The sequence below is a fragment of the Thrips palmi genome, unplaced genomic scaffold (genome assembly GCF_012932325.1).
Source record: "Thrips palmi isolate BJ-2018 unplaced genomic scaffold, TpBJ-2018v1 HiC_scaffold_15, whole genome shotgun sequence".
NCBI lineage: Eukaryota > Metazoa > Arthropoda > Insecta > Thysanoptera > Thripidae > Thrips > Thrips palmi.
In genome coordinates, this window is record NW_023144624.1 from 5,432,486 (window position 1) to 5,450,605 (window position 18,120).

An 18,120-nucleotide genomic window follows, 5' to 3' on the forward strand; every position below is an offset into this window, starting at 1 on the left:
ACGCTCGCTCCGCACTGCGCACTGGGCGCGCCGCACGCTCCGCTCACGCTCGCAACACAACGTCACTACGGCAGCGTCTTCCAATCCTTTATGATCGCTGTATATCCCAACTATTGCCCCGTACAACTATACTTGTTCTCTCTCACCTAAAATGTAACCCCTTAGAATAATGGCGTAAGCGCTAGGCTGCCTCGCTGCCGCTGCCATGGCCGCCCACCGCGGCCGCCCCTCCCGCGCGCGGCCCAGCCGACCAATCAGGACGCCGGCCGGGAAGCGACAGCCAATCAGAGCGCTCGCCGGTGCCCGATGAATGAGCGCGCCGCGCGACCGGCCTCGGCGGCTCGCCGGCCCGACTGGCGTCCTCGTCGCTCCGCCGGCGAGACGGGCTCTCCCCGTCCTTGTCTGGCGCGCCCGCCGGGCCGGGTGCGCCGGGTGGGCCGGGGGGAGACGCCGCGCTCTCGCTCCCGCCCGGCGCGGCTCGCCTCTCGCCGTCCTCGTCGCACGGCGGCCGCCCGGCGGCGACGCGAGAGCCATCTTGCGGTCAGATTCGCAAACGCGGCGCCGATGATGACGCTCCCCCACCACCCGGCCCGCTCCCGCCGCCGCGGCCCGGCGGCCGGCGCGTTGAAAAGATGGTAAACATTAGGGGCTCGCCACTGATTTTGAGTACGTTCATTGTCCCCGAGAATGACGTGTGAAATGAACACCAGCCGGCGGCGGGGGCGGGGCGGGGCGGGGCGGGCCGCCGCCAAACCGACATAAAAACGCACTAAAGGTCGTTTACCTACTAACATGAAAACAAACACGCCCTGTGTGACAGACGCGAAGTCACGAGGTCCTGGCTGTGGCCTTGCGGGGGCGGCAGAGGTATACGCCGGTGTCTTGGCGTAAATGTTTTATTGTGATTTCGAGGACACTTTCACTCGCCGGCACGGAAGCACGCCCGCTTCCGGAGAACGAGAGTGAATGAAACCGAAAGTCGTCCCGGAAGTGCGGGCGACGCCCAGCTTGAACTGCCGAATTTTAAACTCACCGACACCACTTGCTGCACTCAGTGAGAATCCGTTCTGGAACAAAAAGAACAAACACACGGTTAGGATATTTTTAACGAACGGGTTCACTGCCCCTTCCAGTCTTTCCCCGAAATCGTAGATTCTGTGTGGCTGCCCGAACGGCGCGCAGGGCCGCTGTGACATTTGACATCGCCAGCAGCGCCGGTCTGGGCATTAATTGTTCCTCACGCCCCCCACCCCCCTCCCCCGCCCTCTCGATGTATACGGCCGGCTGTCGAAACCAGGCGCGTTTGGGAACAGTCCCCGTCTGCGTCGCACCGGCCACCACACTGGGGGCGCGACAAGGACAGCGCCATCGCGCCCGGACGCGGCGCGGTCCGAGCCGCCGGCAATTATCGGGGCAGCCTGATCGTCGCCCTGCAGCCAATCAGTTATTGAAAACGGCTCGCATCGGACGGCATTTTTAATTGCCTCCAAAACCGGAGTTTATTTCTTTGAAACGGGCCACTGGTGAAAATTAGTAAATTGTTAATGTTCCTGATAAAAATTTATTTCGTCTTTGCGGTGCAATAAAAATTACAAAAAATAACAGGAAATTGATCCGCAATAAATTTTAACGCTGTTCTTTTGTTGAAAGTGGGCCCAGAGGCGCCTCTCTGGACCTCAGTTCACACTTGCCGGCGCCTGATTTGGCATGGCAGCAGCACAGTGGACCAGTGACAGACTCTTTGTCTTGCCATTGAAGGGTGGCCGGGTGGGGGGAGGGGGGAGGGGGAATCGTCGTCTGCACCGCAACCGCACTCGACGTGACTTTCACGTCACTGCAGGACACCCAACAGGACAATGGTACTACAAATGACGAGGCTCTATGGGCGGCAAGAAGAGGTTAACGACTACTGAAAAGGAAATTCGCATTGCAGAAAAATGTATATTACAGGATGAAAAGGACCAAACTCACGAATTGTTGATAATGGACACGGGGGAATGACGCACACATTCGAACCGAAAGCGCGTTCACCGAATGCATCTGCATGCAAAAATCTTTGTTTTCATTCCTTTTACGACCGCAAAAAATAAGGGAGAAATCCCCGCGAGGGGAAGGGGGAGGGGCCGACGGCGTGCCCATACAGGCCGGGCAGGCCGGCAGGCAGGCCGCGGTCTCGAACTCTCATCCCCGCCGCCGCCGATTCATCACCATAGACAACACGCCGGCCGTAACAGTGTGATGGCGCGGCCCGTAAACACGTCACGCACACATAATGCGCGGTGCGCGCTTTGCGTCAAGCTTCGCCGGCCGGCGCCGCCGGGGCGGAAAGCGGCGCGCCGAAACCGCGTAACTGCCGCGGCGGCCAGGGCGACTTACGGACCAATGAGCGCGGCCGCCGGGGCAACCAGGCTCCCCTTAGCGCAGGTCAATAAGCAAATAAAAAAGCAAGCGCGGGATGATGGCGTGTTATCCGTTGCTGCTTTGGCGCGTTTGCCGCCCCGCCGCGACATCGGCAGCGGGGAAGAGTGAGGCAGAAGCGTCGGGGGAAGGAAGAGCGCCTGTTGGTCGGGGCGATTCGCCGACGGGCTGACGCGGGTACCCGCAGATAAATGCAATCCGGCGGCATGGAAGAAATCGTTGCTCATCTTTCAATGGTCCTTCCCGAGCCCGCAGTTACGAGAAAACGCTCCAATCGTGGCCAGCACGGCCAGCACCGTTAGCGAAGGGTGTCCGGAAGTGCCGGTTTATGTCTTGAGAGCGTTGGCATTTCCGATTACGCTGCTCAGCGGTCCCCCGGTGGATCGTGGAGGTTTAGGCAAACAAATTCTCAACCAATCTTAAGTTGAAATTCAAACACTGGCAACTTTAGCCTCAGCTTTACGGTTCTCGTTTTGATATTTTTTGTCGGTGTGAACTGCTCGCGGGGCGTCATCTAGCGTGTCCTCGGCGGGGGGCGGATGGCGGCGGATGGCGGCCGATGGTTCTGGCGGCGGATGATGAGGCCTCACGAGGGGGTTGATGGTAATGTGCTGATGCTTCAAGGGCACTGCCGCGACGATTGATCGATCAGCCGTCGCCGTGCCGGGCTGGCTGCGGCGCGCCGTGAGAGCGAGAGAGACAGACAGAGGCACTACGGCGGCCGGAGGAAATTGGCAGGGCTGGGGGTTGTTGATCCGGAACAGATAAAGCTCGCGGCAGACGGACGGACGGACGGCGAGGCGGAGCGAGGCGCAGACGATGCGGCCGCCGGCAGGCAGGTCAGCCAGTTCTCGCACATATTTTCGCCCGTTCCTATATCAGAGGAATTTGACAGCGTCGAATTCCGGCGGGCCGAGAGGCGTACGGAGACCACACGCCCCAGGAATGCGTCGGGCCGCGCTTCGCTGCGTTCGCTGCGCGCTTCGGGGGCACGGCGCGTCAGCACCGCAACCCTTGCCTCCCACCCCTCCAGGCGCGGTGCGATAGCGCCGGCCACATACATCGCCGGGGAAAATGCCGCCCTGGATGAGGGCCTCGATGAGGGCCTCGATGAGGGCCAACGGCGTCTTGGGCAGTACACTGGCAGTACCGGAGGCAGGCGCCAAGGGCGGCAAGGGTGAGGACGACGGCGCGGAAATTCGGGGAACGACCGGAGGAGCGCAGCAAGCGCGGCAAACGCAGCGCCAGCGGCGCTAGCAGCCATCCCGCCACTTGTTCGCCTCATTGTGAATTCCCCCAGACAAAGGGGGTGGCCAAAGTTGGAATAGGCAGGCCGGGCGGGGCGGGGGGCGGGGTGGCAGCCATGCAGGGGGTGGCGACGCGGCAGCACAGCCAACTCCGACACCGCAAAACCATCCACTACCTGGAAAAAGGATTTCGCCTTTTCGCCTTTTTTTTGGCAGTGGCCCCGCTCGTTCCTCCAGTTTGCTTCTTCTCATTCTCCAGCGCGACATATCTGCGCTTTCCAGCCCCGCAGCAAACTCCAGTGTGTTCCGGCGCGCCATCTGGGGACCCATGCCATACACTATTTGCTAGATCTTGCTGATGGTTTGTAGTCGAGTCTGCGGCGGGTCTCTGGACCGGCCCTTCTGCTGTGAGAGGGCGCTCCAGAGGGAGCGGGGCGTTGCCACAGGCGTTGCCGGCGTGGCGCGGTCTCGGCAGATGCGGCAGTGCGGTGGGCAATCCGTTGAAATCTCAGAGGGACCTGTGAGGCGATGCCGGGACTGCCGGGCCGCTGCGGGGCCACTGGCGGGGGAGGGTGACAGGAGAGGGTGCGCAAGAATGATGCCTCCGCTATCGGGGCGCCCCGCCAGAGTCACTCACCCTCCCCCTGCCGTTTTAATTTATTTCTCAACTTGTGTTGCCACTTTTTCTTCCTTTCTCTCGCGTCGTCATTGCAGTAAAGTTCAATAAATTTATTTCGCCGTCGGATATTTTTTCCGTCGCCGTGGAAGCGGAGTGGATGGGCCCCATAGCGCCTTGCGGGGGAAATATTCGCGCCGTGGCAGCACTGCGCAGCACAGTGGCTGGACGGCCGATAAAGCGACACGCCGAGGGGATTTTGGGCGGCAAAAGTTGGGCATGGAATGCGCGTGCCGCGGCGTGCCGGGCCGCCCTCTCTCCGCGTGACTTAGTCAAAACATTTCATAAAAGGGAAAGGGCGACGGCCGTTCCGGGGCCGTTTTGCGGACATTCCCCCCCCCCCCCCCCCCGACTCGGGCGTTGCGTCACACGCCGAGGCTCGTTACAGTCACGAGTATTGCCGACGGAACAGTCACGCGGACGTTTAGAACTTGTTTCCCTTTCTGCAGAATTCAAAACATTTTTTTCCCGCCCCCGCGCTTGCGAGGGCCGAGGGAGTCCCGTCGTCCCCGTCGTCGTGAGGGGGCTATTCCGGAGTGCGTACCGGCCACACAGCCTCGCCGTGCGGGCCGAGCGGCAAAATGAGCCGGCGAGAGGCGCGGCGACTGTGTAAGCGTCGAGCGGCGCCATCTTGGCAACTGCGAGCGCCATGACGCCATCTTGCAAACGGCCCAAACGGCCGCCGGGCGAGAATGACGCCGAGTACGACGCCGTCACCCATCGCCCCGCCGCGCCACGCCAGGCCGCGCCGTGGAGGCGCAGGGAGTGAGCAGGGAAGGGCGGCCCACACAGCCTCACACGCGCACACACCGTGAAAAAAGGTGTACGCATAAAAAATTTGAGGTGTGAATTTGGTTGAAAGTACCCGCCAAAAAATCGAAAAAAATATTTATCAGCGTGACTGGCAGTCGAGGGGTCCACCACTCTGGAAATCGTGTGTACACTTCGTCCATTAATTACTGCAGTAATCACTAATCACAAGCCAAAACTGGCTTTGAAATTGATTTTTGAGGATTTTGGGGGTTTTTCTTAGGAAAATAGGCCAAAAAATGCTCTTAGCTGGCCAATATTACAGTTTCTTGAGTGTTTTTGTTGGTGGTCACTAGCAATCATTAATCCTGCGCACACTCCTGAGCTGAGTGGTTGGACCGCACGCTGGCAGTGAGCGGAGAAAATGGGTCTGACTTGCCGTTCAAAAATGGTAAAGCTGCAGAACTTTCGGCAAGGTTTTCCGTTCGCACGGATGGAACTGCTTTTCCCGCGGCGGGGTCATGGAAACGGCGGGCCGCGGCGGTCAGCGCAAACAACAAAAGTACAAAGGAATGAGTTCTAAAAGGGAAATGGCATGTCGATCGCCCGGATCGCGTGAGCCCCCTATTTCGGAACCAATGATTAGCACTGCGACGCCGTAAAGCCGAGTCGTCATTTCACACACAAGGAGGAGGAACAACTCGATAAAACGAAAGGGGGGGCCATTCTCTATAAATCTTGGGCGCGGACAGTTTACGGCCTTTAAAAGCAGTACTTTCACTTTTATTCATGGCTTTTATTAGCTTTTCGGTAGTGGTGCGGTGGCGGACGGCGGCGGTATCTGGCGATCGGCGTAGGCTTGTCGAAAAGCCAGGTGGGGCTGGGGGTTGCTCGGCGCGCTCCGTCCCGTCGGGGTCCTTCCGACGTGTCTGGAACGGCCGCCTGGAACTGCATCGGTTTCCTTTCGGCAGATAAGGCGGTTCTTCGTCACCCCTTTGTCCGCCATTCAAGGCAAACTGAGAAATAAAGGGCGACTTTCGCTTTCAGGAGAGCGGGCAAAAACACGCAACGCTGTCCATTGAGGAGCGATGCAAACGGACCGAATCGCCACATGAAAGTCGTCGCCTTTTGACGAGTACAATTTTATCATGAAAATGCAAGTCCTTGTAACATTCCAAATGAAGAAGCACTATAGATGCCCTGCATAAAATTATAGAGATAAATTATCGCGTCAAAAAAATGCTGAAACACAAAACGTGTCGGGTAAAAAGCATGCATTTTCCAGCGTCGCTGGTACAGCACAGCGGTAGTGGCGCAGTGGCACCCTTTTGAATGGCCTGGGGAGGGAGAGAGAGAGGGGGTTTGCAGAGAAAGCGAGGGTGGAGGTAGACCTCACCGATAAATATTCGAAGCCCCAGCCTGCCCCGGGCAGCCCACCCCCAGCAGCCTGCAAGAGGCCCCGCATGGCCACCCACACCACCCTCCCTGGATGACTTGGCACGCATCGCGGAGAGGGCGGCTAGCTCATTTCCCGTAATTTGTAAGCAGTAATTGTTAAGAGCACACCCCGGCCATCGCGCACCCCGACGAGGCACGTACCCGTCCGGGCTTCCACTACGCCGTGAAATAGTGCGGCGCCGGCACGAGCTGACGGTGGCGGGAAAAAGGAGAAAAACGGTGGATTTGAACCCGCGCCCCGCTCCTCCTGGAATGCGGTGTCGGGTGACATCCCCCGGCAGAGGCGGCGGGGTGGCGGGGCGGCCTTCTGGCCATCTGGCCGATGTCTCCTGCTGCTCCTGAAGACTCCCCGGCCGGATTTCTCTCTCTTCTCCCTCAAGAAAGGTGAAGGCACAGAGGACGCCGCGCCACAACACGCCGTTTGCGGTGGCGTGGACGGCTGCAAATGGGGTGGCGGATGGCTGCGGATGGCTGCGGATGGCTCATGGAGCTGCCGTCTTTGTCGCTCTCGCGCGGACAGGGAAACAGAGACGAGAGCTTGTCCTTGACGGCCGCATAATGTAGAAAAGGGATGCCAAATGTGACGGTAACCCCATTCCGACTGTCCTTGAGACACGCACACACACAGAGAGCCGCACACGGGTGGCCCTGGAGGTGAAGCCATTCACCGTTACCGGAATTATTTATTTTCGTCCTACAATTTGTCCGTGCTGCTCTGCATGCGTGCAGTTTCGTTTGCGTCACAGCCGGGCCCATATGCCTGCACTGTAATTTAATTTATCGGTCGAGTGGTCGAAAAAAAAAACATGGTCAGTGGGCGAACAACTGCTGTGCTGATCTGGATTATAAATGCGCGTTGCTTTTTTGCAGCCAGGCGCGCGGGGGCTCGATGCGACCAATCTCGCTTCCCTCGCCGATGGCCTCGTTGGAGTACGTGGGGGCACTCCGTGCAGCGCGCCAAGATTAAGTCCAGTGTGCGCCCATTAGGATAAGCCCTCGCAGTGGCGCTGCAGTGGTCAGCCCGCCCTCATCCCCCCGATGCCATATTCCAAAAACAGCGGCGCGCTGCCCTCGGCGGCAGCAGGCGTCCGAATTTGTAATTAAAGTTGTAAATTAGGATCTAGTGGGGAGAAGTGTTAATTCTCCCCCTCCCCGGATGCGGGTGGGGCGGCATCGGAAAAATGGAGGAGGGTAAAGAAGGCGGCCTGCACGCCATGGCCTGCCGCTCGGCCTGCCGCCTAGATGGAGATTAATGGCGAATGTGTGATAAGGGATTGGAGGATCGGGCCGGCAGGATTCCGTTTATTAACGCGCCCTTCTTCGCGATAAATCTTGGGCTTCACATGGGGCCGGCGAGGGGTCCGTGTGGGCCGGGCTGGTCCGGGCGGGGGGCTGCAGGGGTTGCAGTGTGGGACGCTGCCGCTGCTGTCCCTTGGGTGCGCTGGCTCGCCCAGGTCTCATCCATTTTTATTCAGATCGCTCCGTTCGGATCTGGCTTGTAAATTTTTCTAATGTCTCTCTCAGGGCCGGAAAAAATGTAAGGGACGCGACAACACGGTGGGATGTGCGCGTAGCGTGATTGAGAGCGGCGCATATGCTTCGCCTCAGCAGCCGCTGCAGGGTGTTTCAAAGCAGTGGTTCGAAACCGTTCCGAAGCAGCCCGCGAATCGCGAAAGCCCGGCCGTCTACAGTCCTGGAAGGCGCGGGCAGGGGCATGGGTGGAAGGCCCGCGTTCGAATCGCCCCCGAAATCGGCCCTCTTCTCGGCCCCCTCTCGAGCACCGTGTGCGGCAAGGACGGCGGGAAGGCAGATCCGGACGCAGCCCGAAAAGGGTCGATGTTGCCGAGCAGGCCCGGCAGCTGCCTCCGAAGCGGCGGCTCGCTCCGTCTCTGTCTGCAGCACGGCCTGGATGTGGGCCAGACGGAGACGGCGGCAAGGGCGTAGGGGGAGGGTGGGGGAGGGTGGCCGCCGAGCCGGTGGCGCGTCGCCCTGCGTCGCCCTCCCGCCGCGACGCCGTCGTCCGTCCTCCTCGCACTGCAGGTGGCGCGGCGGGGCGGCCGAACCCTGCCGCTTCGGACGCACCCCGCGGCGTGGCGGCGCGTAGCGGCAGCGCTAGTTCACGGAATTGCCGGTGAGGGCGCCACGGGCCGCAGCGAGGGGGAGGCCGCCCCGCCCCGCCGCCCCGCCCGGAATTCACCCTCGGCCCACCGGCAAGAAGTGGATCCGATCTATGGCACGGCTGGCGTTGGTTCCGCCAAAAGCCGCCACACCCTAATGCTCATCAAACGGTGGCGTGCCCGGCGTGCCCGACATGCCGGCACCTCTGTACCTGCCTCCCGCACTGGAGGCGCCGCGCCGTTCCCCCGCGAGGGATCGAAAAGGCAGTGACGCAGGCCACGCGGGGGGGCGCGATCCCATAAGTCTTATGAGTACGGCCACATGAAAGATACCATCGCTCCCATGGGCAATCCACCAGCAGCACCGCTCCGCCTCCCGCCGCCCTGCCCCTCCGGTCCACGACGGCCTCCTCGACGGCCTCCCTCACGAGCCATCGCCCAGATAGGGCCGCCCCGCCGCGCCGCCGTGCCGGCCTGCCCCGGCCGCCAGGGCCGCCATGCGCGACAATGAATTAGGCTCAACACCAATTTACCGCCACCTTGCAGTGCTGCGCAGTGTGCCAGTGCGCCCCGCCTCGATGTCTTTCCGAAAAGGCGCCCCAGATAGACGGCACTGTTTTTCTTGCGCACAACTTTTCCAGCCGGGGATTTACGACGGAAGTTGGTACTTGGTGTGCTTGGCGCGCAGGGCGGGGCGGGGCGGGGCTGCAGGGTAGGCAGCGCCGCGGTGCCAGGCCCGTCCGTCCGCTTGCCCGTCTGTCCACCTGTCCGATGTCCATCACTTGGGGGAGGGCGGGGACTCAGGTGCCGGTTGTCGAGGATCGGGGCGTTCCGGGCGTTCCAGAGCGCCTTGCCGCCAAAATAATTCACTGAGAAAGTCCGGGCGGAGACTCCGGGCGTCGTTAGCACTTTTGAAGTGCGAGCACGGGGCGTCTCCAGCTTGTTGACAGCCCGTCGACGGCCACCGGGGCGAGGTGGGGGGCGAGGTAACGCAGGCTGACCCGCCGGGCCGAATGGCGCGGAGTGGCACAGCCGCGTCAAAGTTCGCAGGAGTGCACCCTTAGTGCGCAGGGGCCGTGGCGGGCCGTGGCGGGGTGGGGGGCCGCGCCGGCCGGGCTGGACCGCGCGTAGCATGAGCACGGCGCCATGCAAGGGCGCAGCGGACCGCCCGGCGCCGCCGCCCCGCCCCGCCCCGCCACGCCGCGCTGCCTCCCTGGCCGTTTGCCGAGGTCCTGAGCCCTTTGCAGGAGGTCCTCGTCGTGGGGTGGGAGAGAGATGGCATAGTCGGGCAGCGCTGGTTGCTGCGAGCGCGCTGCGAGAGCGCGATCCTTATCGTAAAACTGTATGGGCCGCACTGGCCCTCGCGCCCCGTCGCTGCGCCCCCACTGTCGGGCCCGGCCCGGCCAGGCAAGGCCCCTCCCCAATGGCGCATACTGTACTCCATGGCACTGCGGACGACGAGGTTTTCCCGCCGCCATGCTCTCACGCGGGGCACAAGCAGTACCGCATAGACACCTGCGCGGAATCGCCCGTTGTGGAAGGCCAGCCGTCCTTAGCGCTGCGCCAAGGACCTTTCGTTGGACTACCCCTTTCTCTCTAACTCACCTTGGCTCAAACTGGCTGGTGTGGAATAGTACGCCACACTGAAATCGACAGCAGAAGAAGTATTGCTCGGAATCGTCCTTGTTTAGACAGGCGAATGGACCGCGTATCCACGCTGAACGCTCTCCCATTGGCGCAGCCGAGCCGAGCCCATTTTCCCCGCGAGCCGCGTAAAAGTAAGAGGCGGAAAATTTTGGTCGTTGGAAGCGGGCGGGCCGGGCCGGGCCGCTAGGCCCGCGCCATCAACCCCCGTGCGCGGCGCAGCGCGTGGATCTTCATCGCGCAACCGCAAACTTTTATCGCAGCAATACCTATTCAAAGCGCTGGCGCCACTTTCTAGCTACCTGCCGCCCCCGGCCGCCCTGCTCATCTCCTGGAAAGAATGGACGTTAAAGATAACGCCGCGGATGGGCTGCCAACGGCCCTAAGGGGGGCTAAAGGGGGCCTGAGGGGGCGTGCCTGGCCGGCCTGGAACCGAAGGGAGAAGAAGGAGGAGAAGAAGTGAGCGGGGAGGGAATTCCAGGCTCGGCGGGAATTTACAAGAATAGTTCCGATGGTGCCGTACCCACTGAATGTGTGTGTGTGAGTGTGCGGTCGTGAGAGGCGCCGTGGCGAGATCTCGAAAATCGCAATGGCGGCGTCAGCAGCACCGCGAAGAGGAGGGAGGGAGGGGGTGGAAAGGGGCAAAAAGACGGTCAGGCCGCGAGTTCAGCCCCCGTAAGGGCCGCGGGAGGGGAGGGGAGGGAGGCGATCGATTGCCAGGCGGGATAATACAGCCAAATAACTCCCCCCTCCCCACTCTTCCTCGCGCTGCGGCTGCGCCTGCACTGTCAAACCGGACCGCGGCGTTTTAAAAAGTGTCTTGACTTTATTTGGAGCGGCGTTCAGGGCCGCCGCCGCCGCTGCGTTCCGCTGGATACACTCAGGCAAACGAGGCAAAACGGAAGCAAACTGCCAAAGGCATTAAAAGTAAAAGCTCTCTCGGAACCAAAACACGCGTCGCGTCGTTAAAATGAAAATGCCGCGGCGTCGTGCGGGCCGAGTTTGCTTGCCCAGTGCTGCAGTGCCGCCGGAGAAATTAAAACCGCTGCCGCAATCTAGCGGACAGTGCGAAGACTGCCGCCGATGGCGTGGCGACGGCGACGCTCCCTGGCGGCGGGGTGTGGAAGTCACACGGCCACCCCACCCCTTCCGAGAAAAAAAAAAACAGGGGACAAAAAAGAAAAAAGGGACAGGGATGGAATGATGCCACGGGACTGCGGAGGGCGGCGCGCTAAATCACGATAGCCCTCGGGACCGTCACGACAATGAATTTATTGCCCATACCGCACCCACTGGGAACACCACTTCAATTTGGATTCCCAATTTTCGGGAGAGGATTTCCTGTTTTTGCACTGTCTCCTAGAAAAGCGCCGCCAGGTCAGGAAAAGGGGGAGGGGGGGCACACAAAGTGTACGAAGGGGAAGGAAGTGGTTTTACCGACTTCGATATGACTACTTTGGTCAGTAGTTGCACATGCGTGGCACGTCGTCGTCGCCGCCGCCACCTTACCCCTTTCTCGGGAACAGGTGCGCACCCACACGCGCGCACAGGATGCCAGGTGCAACACCTGTGCGTGTGTGTGTGTGTGTGTGCGTGTGTAGGTGTGTGCGTGCGTGTGTGTGTGAAGGACAAAAAGAGAGTCGGCGAGGACGATGTGCAGACCGTCGCTGAGGATTCCTGCTACCCCTTCCTGCGAGTTGATTCAATCGGATCTAGAAGCGGCACAGCCTCGGGCACAGCCTCGGGCACAGCACCAGCCAGCCAGCCATCCGGGGAAGCGTTCACCTCGGGGCATCCTCGCGCAGTGGCGCGCAGTGGCGTTCAGAGGGGCCCTCGAATCTCTCCCACGTGTCTCTATACACACATACTGTGCCGGGGGGCCTCCACGTTCTTTTCTCTCCTCCCCTCTCACCTGTGAGGCGCTTTCCTATACTTCTGGCGTGCCATTGCCGGTCCAATATCCCGCCATCCCGTTTCATGGCGAAAGGGGGGAAGGGGGGCAATACTCGCCAACGCTCATGCCCCCGTGGGGGCCCCCTGTGGGGACAATGCCAGGAATATCTCTCCCATTTTCACTATTCCATATTTTTCTGTTTTATACTCGATATCCCGACCGCACCTTTCCACTTCGGGGAGTTATTTGGACTCGTTTTCAGGGCTACGTCATCGTTGGGTTTTGTCATCGGTTTTTTTTTTTCGAAGTTTTCTGCGAGTGAAACTAGACGGCGTTACAATTGACGAACAGGGACAGCCCGAAATGTTTTGAGATTTTCCAGAGGCAAAGTCGTTTGCAGAGCTGTTGGTCACTCCGCAAAGAGTGCGTGGGTTGTCGGCAGCGCTAGCCGCTTTTTCGAATGACAGCTTTTCCTCCCCCCCGCGCCGATACCCCGCATATCGGAGTGACAAAAGCGCTTCGGCAGGACTAGCGCCGACTAGCGCTGTCTAGCCCAGCGCGACCGCAGCGCCGCGCGCGGCAGAGGGCGGAACTGCGACGCGGCCACCCCGCGGCCCTGCGGCCCCGACGCGGCTCCGGCGAGGGTGGCCGGGATGTCCTCCGGGACCGGCGCGCCACCTGGCGGCAGATCGCTGAAGCTCCTCGGCTCCAGCGCACCGCAGCAGCCGACCCGGCGGCTCGGTCGGTGATGTCACCAGCTGGAGGGGGCGCTTCCTGTGCGGGCCGCGCCAACATTCAAACGCCCGGGCAGGCCCGTCGCTTCTTGGCGCTTGGTCCTTCTTGGCGGCCGATGCGAGAAGCACGCCGCTCTCTTCGGAATTCCGATCGATACCTCGAAGGCGACCGAAACTGCCCGTTCACCGCGATACCCACGGCCGACGGACACCTTGCTCTCCGCTCCAGAGCGCCCAAGGCCGATTCCCATGCATTATTGCTGGCGGTAAACGGCGCGTTTTGCGCGGCACGAGTCGCGACTTTTATGGAAAGCCATCTTGCACTCCTCATATATTTTTAATTCCTTCGCCCGGTGCCTTTCTGCCTCAAACAGTTGCATATCGCAAGAAAAATGGCGCACTTCTAAACGCATCCTGAGGGCCTGGGCGGCCACCGCGGCCCTGCGGAAGGTGGTGCTAACGCCCTCTATAAAAACAGCGCGCTTTTATCAAGATGTTGGTCGGCCCGGGCCGCGCAGCCCACTGTGCCCACAGCGTGACCGCCATTCATCGAGACGAATAAAAAGTGCAAACTTCCCTTTGACTGCCTGCCGGCCACCTCACCAACGGCAAAGTAACTTTTATTCCCAATGTTTTCTTTTTTTGCGCGCTTGAGAAAAATGCGCCATGTGGTTGAGTACAAAAGTGCGCAGTGCGCGCCCCGATAAAAAGAGAAAAGGTGACGTCCCGTCTGTATTAGGAGGGCAAATAATAATCCAAATAACGATAATAACACCCGAAGCGGGGGCCTCGAAATTGCTGGCAGAAAACAACTGGCCATAAGACTGCTGCTGAACTGAAACTGAACCATTTCGCGTCGCTCGTTCGGTTCGTGGAACGGCCGCTCGGGAGCGCCGCGCTGCCTCGGGAGAGCTCGGCCGGGGCGCACGGCGAGCCGCACGGGGCCCCCGATCGCCCCTAAATACACTCTCCGAGAGATACTGTGCCGCGAAATGGCTTCTTTGTTCCCCGCTTATGTCTCCCTCAGAGGTCCATAGCGTCCACGGCGTAATGACCAGGTTGGCATGCCTGCTCTGCTGGAAACGAGTGGCGGGCCGGCCACGGCTGCCAACGCCGTCGCCATGGGGCCGACCGGCGCTGCACTGCGCTGGAACCGCGCGGCGGTGACGGCGGGTCCTGTCGGACGGCGACGGCCGCTGAGCAACAATGGCCTTTCTCCACCAGTGCCGCAGCACGCCGCTGCACTTACAGTGCACTTTGCATGACGGGCCACACGTTCGCTGCTTCGCTGCGCTCTGGTTGTAAAGCAGTCTTCCCTGGACAAGCCGATGGGCCGCTTCCTGAACCAATGCCGCCATCGCGGACAAGGCACAATGGGATGGCAGTGGCGTGGCAGCGCGGCGCCCCTCCCTGGCCGTTCTCCGCCGTTCACACGGAGCGAGAGGGCGTTGTCTTTGTTCCTCCTTGACCACTCCCCGCCCCTTCCACCGGGCCGTTACCGCGCCGGTAATTTGCCCCTAATACCTTCCTATCCGGTGAGTGGCGCGCGGCGATGGCTCAATACGGGCTGTTCCCGGGAACGTCGGAACGCCGGCTTTGCAGTGTCGGCAGTGCCCCGTGGCAGTGCCGGCAGCAGACGACCGGCCGACGGGCTTTTGGCTCGCCATCGCCATTAGGCCGCGTGGATGCCAGCGGCAGCCTCGGACAGTGTCGTTGCGTCTCCCTCGCACCCGCAGGCAGCTTCTGAGAGGTGCGAGAGAGACCCGGCGCCGTTCGAACCCGGCCCGCTTGGACGCAGTCAGAAGCGGCAGTCCCATCCGGGCTTCGATTCCACGCTTGGAAGGTACTTATAATCCTTGATCTGGCATTGCAATGCTGTTTTATGAACTTAATTCGAAAGAAAAAGTCCATCGTAAAATCTTCAAAGAAATACTCCCGATTAGAAAATAATCAACAAAATGAAATTCCGTGGCTCGAGGGGGGCCTCCCGGCCAAGGCCTGGCCCGCGCGAGTCCAGAAGGGTTGACAGTTTTTGTCGTGACGAGGGACTTGCGGAGCATAGCGGTCTATTTTATGGGCCCATAAAGTCGTCTTGTCCGCCGTCTTCGCTGCCGCCGAGCAGCAGAGACAAGAAGGTGGAGAAAAAACGACGAAACAAAAAAAAGTGCCCCATTGAGTTTGCAACGGTCGGCTGGCGCGACCTACGACATCTCGCCTCATCTTTCGAGCAATCGAGCGCAGTTGATTCCAGTCTCGTCTCGCTGGCCGTCGAGAATCTCGCATCCGCCTGCCTGGCTGAGGCAGAGTTGAACGACATCTGTGGAACTCTTGCCCTGACCAGGGCCAACATCGTGACCACACACTCGTGCAAACAAAACACACCCACACAAGCGCGCGCACACACACACACACACACACCCTCGCACTCGGACGCATTCGCAAAGTGCAAATTTTTCGTCCGTCACGGCAATTTGCGGGGGAAATAAGTGTGACAAAGGCGGTCGTCTTCCGAACGCAAACAGTCGCCGCGCCAAGGCCACGCTTTTACGGCATCCGCACACACACACACACTCACACACAGACGCGGAGTCCCTTCATTGTATGACAAAAAGGGTTGCGCGTTTCTGTCTGTCCCTTTTTCGGGGGACAATCGCGCACCAGAATGAGGGTAAAAACCTCACAAACGGAGACAAAAATAGGGAGCAATATTCTGGAAGGTCAGGCTATGTCGTTTGGCCCGGGCCGTATAAACTGCAGGCGGACGGGCTCAAGGTCGCTGCAACAAAGAGCATTGCGTGGGCCGAGGGCCAAAGGGTTGACCTTGACGGCGAGGTGGTGGTGGCCGTCGAGGTGGCCGTCGGGGTGGCGGTCGCACCTCGGGGGTGTTCGCTAGCCAGTCAGTACCGGCCCGAGTCCAGGGAGAGCCGCACCTCCGCAGCTCCGGAGCTGCCCGCCGTGGACCAGTTAAAATTGTGCGCGGAGATACCCCCCGGCCGAGGGTTCTTTTCGGCGACGCGCTCCGGATGGTGAAAGTGTGCGTAGTGCGACGCGGCGACGGTCGATACTCCCCGGCCGAGAGACTGCGGCCAAGGGATGGCCGCCCCACCCCCCTCCCCCGAGGGACGCGGGCTCCAGCAGAGATACTCCCCCGGCGAGAGACTTTTCGGGACTGTGATTTGGACTGTGTTTGCCGGGATGCGGGTACCCAAGTCTTTCCGAGTGTCGTGGACGTGTCCAGGTGACAACCCCGGCGGGCGACTTGAACGCGCGGGGGTGTGGCAGCGTCGAGGGGTATCGGCGCGCGTGAGCCCCGTTCGATACGCGGGACCAATGCTAACGCCGTAAAGTGACGTCACACGCTGTAAAGTGACGTCGCGGCCGCAGTAAAAAGGTGATAAGTGCCATAATAAAAGTGTGTCGTGCTGCTTCTGCTTGAGCACGTGTTAAGTGGGACATTAGCAAGGTGTAAGTGCAGTAAAAGAGAGTTACGGCTGTGGACTCAAGTCCCTGCAAGGAGAGGGTGGCTGCCGGTTTCCTGACTCTTTGCCTCCTCTTTCCGCCGGCCGAAAATAAGAGCGGAAAATTTCGTTTCCCGTATCGCTGGCCGTTGAGGTGAGTGGCCATTCTCTGCTATAGTTTTCCAGCGCTGCAATGCCGCAGCGCGGACCTCGGATCGATTCTCATTAAACTCGAGGGTCTAAAATAATATCGGCGCGCCTGGCGGCCGGCCAAACGCATTGCGCGCGGTTATGATAAAGAGAATGGGACCCTTCGACCTCTCGCTCGCTCCTTCGAGGCGGCCTCGACTCGTCTCTCTCGCCAGAGAAAGTGTGTTCGCATGTGCCCCGCGATATAAACGTAAACATGTCGAAGCGTTTTACTGGGCGCAAAATCAGTCGCGAATAAAGTCCGGGATTCGGGGCACGGCTCTACGGCGTGCGTCGGGGTGAAAACAAGGAGGTGCGATCAGAAGGCTGGTCCGTCCGACCGCGCAAAGTAATATTTTCTTTTGGATTTTGGAAAATTTACGCTGAAACAGTACTTTTTTTACGTACAAAAGTACTTTTCCGCTTGGGGTTTTTCAACAATTTATGAAAATTATTTGTCTGAGGGTTCGGCTTCTTCCGCTGAACATCCAGTTTCATTCTTTCCGTAGACGTTCAATCGCTGAAATTTACGGTCTTTTCGAACGGTCTCACGAACCCGATTGGTGGAAGTGACTGTACGCGCCAGCTCCAAGCAAGGGGATCGTTTCCATGACAACGTGCCCGAGCGAGAGAGGCGGCGGGCCGCTCGGAGCGAGAGAGACGGGCGAGCAGGGAGGGGAGGGGGAGCCGGAGAGGGACCGGTCTGGCAGACACCCCGCAGCGAAGGTAGTGGGGCGCTGGCAACGCCTTCTACACGCCCATCAGCATTATTTGAATACGTTTTATTATTTTTACTCTCCCATTTTCCCCCTCCCGGTTCGGTTTTTCCGCGAGTCGAAAAATGTTCCCCGTGGAGGCGCCGGGGCGGGTGCGGCCGCGTCGCTGCTCTGCGGTCGGCCAGTCGAGGGCATTTCGCCGGGAAATCGAGCTATGGATCGGAATCGCCGGAAAACGTCGCGGTCGCCGAGCAGCGCTGCCACGCCACGCCACGCCGGGCCGTTCGAGTCGAACACGCTCGTAAAGTGGTCATGTTGGCGCTCGGTAGCCGGCGGGGAGCGCCACCAAGCCCACTGTCCCCGCTTCGGGGCGGTCCCCGAGCAGCGTCGTCGTCATCGCGAGGAACTTGGCTTCATTCCGAAAACGACGGCAGCAGCGCCCCTCGGCCGCTCGAATATCTCTCCCCAAACGGGCAAGCGGATGCGTGTTGTGACACCCGGGATGGCGAATTTGCGAGTCCCCAAGTGCCGAGCGGGACGCCGAATGGCCGCCATTTGCTTTCCTATTTCTATTTCGCGCGACTGTACAGAGGCGCACGAAGCTGTTGGCCTTTATCGACCGTTGAAACAAAAGACTGCTCTTTCCCGCGGACTAGTTACCGCTCTATCCAAACAAGAAAAAAAATGCTGGCCAATAAATGTCGCCCGCCGGTTTATACGAGCGCACGATGGGTGGGCAGAATGTGGAAACAGAGATACATCAAACGGCCGAAACCTCCCGAAAGTGTGTGTAAAGCAACTTCCCGCACAGCTCGTAAA

General features: G+C 60.2%; 1 protein-coding gene across 1 annotated transcript in view; it reads right to left on the reverse strand.

Annotated features, from left to right (window-relative positions):
* Positions 1-18,120, reverse strand: part of LOC117641111 — a 192,144-nt gene that overhangs the window by 68,110 nt on the left and 105,914 nt on the right. Inside the window, exon 7 of the mRNA XM_034378224.1 lies at positions 1,034-1,067. The gene's annotated coding sequence lies outside the window, so the exon portion shown is untranslated. The remainder of the gene's footprint in view (positions 1-1,033; positions 1,068-18,120) is intronic.